This window comes from Magnolia sinica, chromosome 11 (genome assembly GCF_029962835.1).
Source record: "Magnolia sinica isolate HGM2019 chromosome 11, MsV1, whole genome shotgun sequence".
Classification (NCBI taxonomy): Eukaryota; Viridiplantae; Streptophyta; class Magnoliopsida; order Magnoliales; family Magnoliaceae; genus Magnolia; species Magnolia sinica.
This window is the reverse complement of record NC_080583.1, coordinates 36,449,374-36,459,728: the sequence shown is the minus strand read 5'-3', so window position 1 is coordinate 36,459,728 and position 10,355 is coordinate 36,449,374.

Here is a 10,355-nt window from a genome sequence, read left to right as displayed (position 1 = left end):
TATCCTACTGTACCTACACTATAAATAGAGGAGTCACCTACATGAAAAGGTACACAAAATCTCTCACGTAAAACCCCTCATTCTATCAGACCCAGATTCCTAGCCTGACTTTGGCAACGGAGGGTCTCCTACTCTAGCCAAGGTCTCCTTTGTCTACTTCCTATTCAGGTGCGTGATGGTCCAGCTGTCTAGGAGGGTGAGCCAGATTATTGCATCAACAAAGAGCTTTCTAATTTGTTCCTAGGGTTTCAAGGGTGTAGCTTGGGTTATTCGAGGCTTGTTCGAATCGGGTAATCTATATCTCTTGTAATTTTCTACTTTCATAGTGTTTATCTATCACTTTGTGCATGTGCTTTATGCTACATTTGTCACATTCACAATGGATTAGACCATACCTTATTCAATTAAATTGAAGCTTCTCGGGAACTAAATCATATTTTGATATTTCGATATGTTGTGATTTATTACTCTTGGTCGTCTAGAGTTAAATAGTTTGTTGTTGATAGATGTCTTAAATCTGTCAAACAGGCTCGATGACATCGAGCAGGTTTCGAGTAAAATTTTGCAGGAAATTCAGAAAATCCCGCAACATATTCTTTTAAAACTTACGGGAAATTCGGTCAACCTAAGGACAAGTTCGGCTAGCCGAAGTGTCAGTCGGCTAGCACAAGCTCTGGTTTAGCCAGTGTAAGGTTACGTAGATTGTGTGTGGAATACGTAAATTTGAGGCGGTTTCCGAATTATTCCAACTCGATGTGAAAGTTGGAGTTCGTAATCTATAAATATGAGTTCCTATGATGCTCCATATGTCATTCTAAGATATTCCAAGGTTTCCTAAACTATTCCAAAGGGTTTCTAAATAGTTCTAGGTGTAACACCCCAAACTTTTCAATACCCAAGTAATGAAAGTTCTAAAGTGTTACCTTAAATTCTAGATCACAAGGTTCTCACAATCCGTTTGATGAAAAACCTTATACCATGCCTATATATCATAAATTAACCGTACATGTCAAATTTCAACCCTTAGATCCGCAAGATCCATAGTTAAAACAAACATTTACTTGATATGGACCACCTAAGGATTGTGATCACTTGACACTTTAAGATGAGCCGTACCTAGAACTAACAAAATGAATGACTGGAGGGGATTTACTCCGAACCCACATGGACCACCCATCTAAACAAAGTGCTAGTGCACAGGAAGTGCACACCAGCAGCACACCATACTAAGGACCTAGTCAAACGGTGTTTGATCAGGATTCCTACGAAGAGGAAAATCCTCTTACACACGTCGTGCGGGCGTCCGAAATCACAAACGATCACAGAAGCGAAAGGGGCCCACCATCTTAATACTAGGACCAACTTTGAACTGTCCATTGGACGTAAACCTCCCCCACGACTAGAAGAACTCCATGAAACCCGACGCAAAGAAATGGAATCTTGCACACCAGGCCGACCGAGCAAGATGCCGCACAATAAGCAGTAACCTGAAACCGAGGGTCCTTCCATTCCGCTTATGCCAGTGGTTCCACCAATCTGAACCGTTCAAACACAGGGGAATGAAGTTTCGATTCTACCTAAGCTAGCCGAAAAGGATGCAAGGAAGAAGAGGTTTCGCTATTCCGCCGTTCTCCCTCATGTAAGCCACACCTCCAGAAGTTTCATCTGCAAAAGCTCTGAAAACCTCATTCGCAAAGAAGCAACGCGATCGGAGCAAGATTCTCATCGGCCAAGAATCATCAAGTAACAATATCAGACCATTCAAGAAGGTCATCTCAATCCAACAAAAATAGGAAAACGATCCACAAGAAGAATAGTAATCGTTTGCCCAACCAGATGCTTGATGATAGGACCAAAAAGGGAGGAGTTTAAGAACAATCATAGATGACCATTAGCTGACCCATCTTTAAGAAAAACCTTACCAACAACCGAATAAAACCGATGCCTACGCCCATTCCGCAGTATTGAATTCGCATGCAAGTCGACTGCGAAACCCACCTGCATAAGCTGAGTGCGAAAGGTCGAACGATGTTCGATTATAACTCTACTCTCATAAAGGTCTGATGTTATAAAAAAAATCAGAACTGAAGAAGGCTGACGAAAGGTTAGACTAAGAGAGAGAGAGAGAGAGAGAGAGAGAGAGAGAGAAAGAGAGAGCCTCCACTCCAAGAGACAAAGAGAGAGAAAGAGAGAGAGAGAGAGAGAGAGAGAGAGAGAGAGAGAGTACAGACATTAAACTGAGTGAACTCAGTTTGGTTCGGGCTGGCTGTTAGCCCAATATATCTAGATTCCCTACCCAATTTTTTAGGAAAAAGAAAGAAGAAGAAAGAAACAAAATGAAAGAAATGAGAGAGACAGAGGCATTAGTGGAGTTATGGGATTAACAAGCTGACAACAAACATTGAATGAGGATAAGATTAGATTTGAAGGAGTGTGTATAAACACCTAGCATCAGAAGAGAATTATTCAACTTTAGATGTGCGGGTTTTTTCCTATAAGCTTACCTTATTTTAAAATGATATGATTATTCTTGCCTCTTACCTACTTTCATGTTACTATGATTTTCTCTCTGCAATTGTTTAGTTTACCATCAACACTTATTTACCCTTTTTGGAATTATGATATGATGTTAATTACGAGTGATCTTTCTGAATTTATGTGGGCTGATGGATACAAGCCTTGCTCTTGCCTCTATCAATTTTGTTGAGTTAGCCCTTGCTACTCTCCTTGAGTTGATCATTACCACTCTCCTCTTTGTTGAGTTAGTCAATATTGTTACTCTCCTCTTGATTGAGTTAGCCATTACTACTCTTCTCCTTTATTATATTAGCCTTGTGCTACTTTCTTTTTAGGCTTGGGCATGTGTCTTGGATTTTTAAAACCACCATAATTCAATTTATTCCTCTATCAATGCAAGTGATGTGCTAAGAGGTATCACAACTAGTGATTCAAATATTTATCGTAGATGTAATGCGTTATGAGTAACAGCCCTCTTGGGGTCCACTTTGATGTTTATGAGAAATCCGTTCCGTCCATCCATTCTGTCACCCCATTTAAGGGGTTGAGACCAAAATTGAAGTATATCCAGATATCTGGTGGGCCCCAAATCAGAGTATTGCGGGCTAATATGTCCGTTGGGCCACTTCCAAAAGGATCCAATGGCTGAAATTCGACGTGTACAGTTAATTTAGGGTCCTCAGGCCAGATATAAAGTTTCGAATCAAACGAATGGTGGAAACCCTATGATTTTGCATTCAAGACGCTCTTCAGGCCTTTTTAACTTCAAACACTTGGTTTTCTCAGATCTTTGGCGTGTAAATTCTTCCATTTCAGTCCCCTGATGTCATGCCCCAGACTAAAAAATTGAGCTCACAAAATTTTCGATCGCCGAATCCAGCGCCGATAGCCTCCGTAGTACCCCATTCTCCGCTCCCGACACCCATACACCAAGTTCCGATCCTGGGATTTTACAATGAGGATTTCTAACATGATTTTAGTTCGTAATGAGCATAACCATAAGAATAACCCATGAACAATAACTATAAGAACACCATCACAAAATCCACTATGATCAAAAACTTTGAGTATAATGCGTATGAAGGGAAATACAAAATAATGATAATAACGGAAACTCCTGAAGCTCGACTGCACGCTCCTACTGCAGCAAAGCTACGGCTGTGTCCTGACATCACCTGCATGCATCAATCGTGCATAAGCTTATAGAAAGCTTAAAGGGTGGTGTAAGTGTGTGCGTAATGTGAACGTGCTCAGAATGCAATATCAGAGTAATGTAGAATCATGCTGATGAGTACATGAATGTAATCAGCCATACCAAGGCTATGCGGTGCAAGATATGAATGTTATCGGCTATATTAAGACCATGCGATGGGAGATGCAAATCATGCATGTCAATCCTCATCCAAATCCACATATCAACGCAACTCATCACCAGAGCATCAAATATCAGTATAATTCTCATTCTAGATAATTACCGGGGTTTATTACACTCCAAATGGCATTGCCCCTTTCCTAGGCGTGCAGTCCTAGTGAGCGTAAGAAACCTCACTATCAGCCTGGCCAATAGTTTGCACCTATCCGGCACGTTGATAGTGGACCTATTCACGAGTTGGTTAAACTCAGCCTAGTAATGCCCACTACACTCTGGCGGGTAAGGGCACACCCCTTTCCAACTGACCACGACGCAGTAGGAGACGCGGCCTCCTGGTATTCGGCCTTCATGCGGTCATGTATCCACTTGGTCTCGACATTAGAGTCATCCTCTACTACCATCGGGTTTAGGAATTTTCACTCAGGGACATCTATGGCGCCTCGATGCTAGAAACAGTATTTCTGGTATCCAATCCGGCCACCCACGATGTGTCTATGGAGGCCATAGCCCTGATGTCGCTAGGGCACACAGTAATCACAATCACACAATGCAAATGTGCATGAGTCACGCAGTCCAATCATGCATCAATCCTACGCATATCGTGCGCTCATGTGGGGTAACTCCGCCTTTAAAGGAGTCCCAAAAAAATGCCTGCACTATGGCATATGCAATGGCCAATCACATCTCATAACGAACATACATATGATGCGTATGGGCATGTATCATGATGCCATGCTATCACAAACTCATAATCAGCAATGGTAGTCAGTATCGGCAATCAGCACCGATAGTTGGCATCGATAATCAACCTCGACGCAAGGCGGGGTCCATAAATGGACGGCCGATGATGGACCAATTAAAATCAATGGGGCCTAAGTGTTTGGGTTAACCCACGAGAGAATGATGATGAAGGGCCTAATAAGGCCTAAAGGAAGGTCACAATGTGGGCGCTCAACCATCATTGCCCATCAATGTAGTCATTTAACCAACATTGCTCCCAAGGAATGGTGCTCATAGGGCCAATCGAATAGGGGCCCACGGCCTAGCGTAAGGGCCTAATATACATCATCATGGGCCTCAATTACATCAAACGGGCCGAATCAAGTGGGCCGATCAAATGGGCCGAATCAATGTGCCGAATTAACGGGCTGAATTAAACGGGCCGAATCGAATGGGCCAAATCGAATGTGCTGAGTCAAATGGGCCGATTCAAATGGGTCGAATCAATGGGCCAAATTAAATGGGCCAAGTCGAATGGGCCGATTCAAATGGGCTGAATCAATGGGCCATTCATCCATTGTTAGAGATCATTTTAAAGCATTATATATATATATATATAAATGAATCATATGCAAACTGTGGTAGTGGTGATAATGATTCACACCGTTAAAAATTTAGAGAGCCCACCATAGCATTTATTTCCCATCCAAACTGTTCATAAGGTCACAAGGACTTGAATAGTGAGGAAAAACAAATATCATATTGGTTCAAAACTTCTGTAACCCAAAAGGGGTTTCAATGGTGGGTGTTCAATCCACTATTTTCTATAGTGTGGTCCACTTGATATTAAGTCTATCTTATTTTCAGACTCAAGCCCTGAGATAAGCTCGCCAGTTAGATGGACGGTTAGGATGTAACATATACATTAGATTGTGGGGCCCACCGTCCAACCATTTGGATGGTGCAGCAAAGACCCATACATCACGGTGGCCCCACATAAATGGATGGATGGTAGGGATACAACACATGCATCATGGTGGGGTCGAGCCTAGCACGCCAGATAGATGGACGGTCTGGATGGGATACGCCCATCAGCAGTGGGTCTCGCCGTAATGTTGTGTGGATAGTGTGGATAAGACCCTTACATCATGGTAAGGTCCTCAGAACTTGGTGACGTCATTACATCCCACCGTCCAGATGGACGGTGGGATGAAACACATATACGGTGGGGTCCACAGAGCTTGGTGCTGTCAACGCAACAGCTGATTAGCTGTTGTAAGACGCACCAGCCAATCCATGTCTCATGTAAGCGGGTTCCACGTGGGAGTGGCCCACCAAACCGTCTCCAGATATAGTATACACCTGCTTTTATTATTTTTTTAAAAACAAAAAGGTCCAACGTCCAGATTGCTAGACGTTGGGTAGACACCTGCTTTTGAACCATACACCGTCCAGGGATCTAGACGATGATCTGGACGGTCAAGGGGCCATAGCATCAAGTTGGGTCCATGTGGTGTGGCCCACCCACTTTAGGTCCATCTGATATTTGTGTTTTTCCTTCATCCAGGTCTGTCACATGGCAGCAAGGTGCAGATACAATGCATCCATCACGGTGGATCCCACCATTTGGATAGCGTGTGGATCATCCATGAAGGTGGGCCATCACACACACACCAGGTGGGCCACACACCTTATCATCATTAACACAAAAAAAAATGAAAGAGAGATAGAGAAAGAGAGAGATACACGTGAAGGGGAGGGACCCCGCCACTATTGGGCCCTCCCAAATACAATGCATACTTCAATTGGGTCCCACAATAAGTGGACCCTTATAAATCGAAATCAATAGTGGATCACCCACCTATATCACTCCTTATTTAGCTCCTTGGACTCATATGCTCCGTGCCTTCAATTTTAATGGAGGTTGATGAAGGATGAATAGTTGATATGGGAGATGAGAGGGTGGGAAAGTGGGTCACACATGTTTTTAGGAGAGAGAGCTTGGACATTGGAAGCTCTCAGGGGAGTTGGGATGTTGCTTAGAAAATGAGAGAGAAAGAGAGGTGATGGATTGATATGGGATGGGTATTATACGGAAAGGGATGGAGAGGTATGGGTTTGTTTGAAATTTTGGTAAAAGAGGGATGGGTAGGGAGAGAGAGAGTTGACTTGTGGAAAAGAGGGAGTGGGCATTTGTACTTGGGATGGGGTGAGGTGGCATGGGGTATGGTGGTGTACTTGATTTGACGTAGAGATTCTCTTGAAATTCACAACATGCGGCAATTCTTCAGAATGAACGCGGGCCCACATCTCCTGGCCCAGGTATCGGATCAGTGCGCGAGTCACAGCGTTGGAACCACGACGACGGCGCGGTCGCTAAGGTACAAGTTTCGAGTCGAGCTGACTTCGGTATGTAGGACTTGGCTTAGGATCGCGCGCAAACGTTGGATACAGGTCGAGGGTTACCAAAATTCGACTGGAGGACCGCGGAAGCCTATGGAATGGTTCGGTTTAGGATACAGGTCTTACACCTGAGGTCTGTCCCTTTCCTTGGTGATTTTAGAGCGTTAAATTTATGCTTTTAATACCCTTTCTAGTTCAAGCTCTTTAAATTCACCTTGTAATAAAAACACAATTAAAATAGGACGTTAAGTATTATCATGTACGTAAAATCAGGTAATAATTGGGGTCTAATATGCAATATTTGACCTTCAACAATGGGAAGACACATGAAGAAGGATTGTGTAAATCCTAAATGGAAAAGTGAAGACTCTGAGGCTCCTTCTAGGAAGGCCAACACTACCACGTCTGATGAAAGTACGAGTGGATGTAAAAGTGATGTTTTGTCTATGTATATGATCAGACACTTATATGATAATCGTAAAGATGAGTGGACTTTAGACACAAGGGCATCCTATCACATGACTCCTCATCGGAGTTGGTTCACTAGCTACAGAGAGCGCGATAGCGGACATGTCTTTATGGGTAATAATAATGCCCATAATGTTGTGGCTGTTGGTACGATGCGCATCAATATGTTTGATGGGGCAGAGCGTACCCTGACTGAGGTGAGGCATGTTCCCGACATGAAGAAGAGTCTAATTTCTCTTGATGCACTTGAAACAATAGGATACAAGTTCATCAGATTTAATTGTGCCCTTAAAATATCTAAGGGGGCACTTGTAATCATAAAAGCGCAACGACTCGGTAACATTTACAGGTTGATCAAGAGCACTTCAACAGGTGGAGCTGCAAAGGCTGTAGCGGATTCTACCTCTACACGAGTGTGGCATGCTGGGCATGGCCACATGAGCGAGCAGGGCATGAAGGCCAAGACGTGCAAACAAAGATACGGAGCAGGTGGAGAAGCCAGTATGAGAAGAATCACACCGCATAATTACAGATTATCGTCAAGGTACATGAATAACTCCAATATTTCATATGCTCTTGTTACAGACAAGGGGGATATTCTACTATTCAGATTGCTCTTGGTGAGTCTGATGCTGAGAAGTTAAAGGTGACTATGGGCTATGTGATGGATTCGTTGTACCTGATCGACACATGTGAGCTAGTGGAGGTTCCAGTGGGCCGGAAAGTAATTGGATGCAAGTGGATCTTTAAAAGGATACAATATAGATACTGTAACATCCTGAATTTTTATAGCCAGAGTTTATACTCGTGCGCAAGGAAATCGGGTGTTAATAATGCAAGAAGTGGATGCCTCGGGGGCTATCCCTGAGATTTCCCTTATCTAGATCACATCCAGTTATATTCGTATTTGTAATCATTCACAAGAATAAAATTAACTACATTCTTCATTCCATAATTAAATAAATAGTCAAATGCTCTCTCAATGGGTGCTTATTACAAGATTTGAATTGCATAGCGGAAACATAAATAAAAGAAATCTTAAACTATATTCCTATTCTATTCAACAAAATCTTCTATTGGGAACGGATCTTCCGGGTCCTCAACCTGTATGTCACTTGCATCATCTATACGGTTGGAGATGGTCAATGCCTTACTCATAATGATGGTTATCCTTTAAGATTAATAGTAATTTCAAGAGATTCATGAAAGCAATAGGGTTCTGATACGTCCAGTACTCCACTACTACGAGGGCATCAGCATGCGCAAACAACCTAGATGAGATGCATGCCTAGCAAAGTGTGTGGCTTATCATATGTAGTAATCATCACAATGTGGAATACAATTGTAAAAAACCCGATTCGACCCACATCCCATAACTATAGATATTCGCCGACATGGATAATGTTACCGTGGATTTACATGAATAACTCGAGGCGGCACAACACATGAATTGGATGAATTACGTGACATGATCTGTTCATGGAGCAACTATTTGCAACATCCAATCCCAGAAGTGATGTAACACGCATTGTGAATTACTTACATCGATTAGTGCACCACTACCCAATACCCATAGAATTACGTGTCGACCAAGAGGGTCTCTACCTAGAGTGCATTACGTTCATGATAGGATAATTGAATCACTAGTTATGATACCTCTTAACACATCACTTGCACTTATAGAGGGATTGAATTATGGGAGCTTTGGAATCCAAGACCCATGGCCAAGCCTTAAAGGTAGATAGCACAAGGATAATAAAATGAAGAGATAGCAATGGCTAACTCAACAAAAGGAGAGTGGCAATGGCCAACTCACTAATAAAGAGAGTGGCAAATGGTCAGATCAATAAAGAGGAGAGTGGCAATGGCCAACTCAACAAAGGAGGAAGTGGCAATGGCCAACCCAATAAGGAGAAGAGCAGCAAGGGCCAACTCAATAAAAGGATAAAGGCAAGGGCAAGGCTTGTATCCATCGCCCCACATAAGGATAATGAAGATCACCTCGTAATTAACATCATATCATAATTCCTAAGAGATATTGATCATTGGTGGTAAATAAAACAAATGTATGACAAGAATCATAATAGCATAACAAAAAGGCATGTGAAAGGCAGGAAAATGTATCAACCTAATATTAAAGAAAGCTTAAAGGATAAAACCTCCATGTGAGGCCATGAATGATTATTCTCACACCTTAATCATTATTCGTAAAAGATAAATAATTGATTCTACTAAACCAAACAAATATAGGAAAGTTGGCAGCATCATGAAATTAGGTAAAGGCCAAGATATTGTTATCTCTAAATCCAGTTATCTTAAAGGAGAAAACCCTCACTTCTCAAGATGTTGAATTTAACCCGGCCCGGCCCGAGTTCGACAGCTCAGTGGCCCTGTGGCACGATCATAGCACCTTGGTTTGTTGCTTTCTTCTTCTTGTTTCTCTTTCTTTTCTTTCCTTTCTCTTTCCTTCTCTTCTCGTCAGACTTCTCGCTCCCGTTTCTTCCCTTTTTTCTTTCTTCCTTTCTTCTTCTGGTCGGATATAGGGTTTTTATAAGCCTAAGGGTTCCAGACCTTTCTTGGGGTCGGTACGCAATTCGCAGTCGTGAATACAAAGGCTTTTACGCAGCTTTCCCGTTTGTGTAGCGAAATGAGTGGGGCGTCCCTTTCTCCTCCCCTTTAGTCGATGTGAAGGGGGTCGGATTTCTCCTTGGAGTGATTTGAACGGCTAGGATGGGACGGTGTTTTACATAGATAGGTTTCGTGCGGCCATTTTTCTCGGACGGTGGTTTTACGGAAAGGGAATGTGTCGCTGTTGCGTGACGTCCTACATGCATGGGCCTAAATGATCTTGCGTTCTTGGTCGGGGTTGACAGCC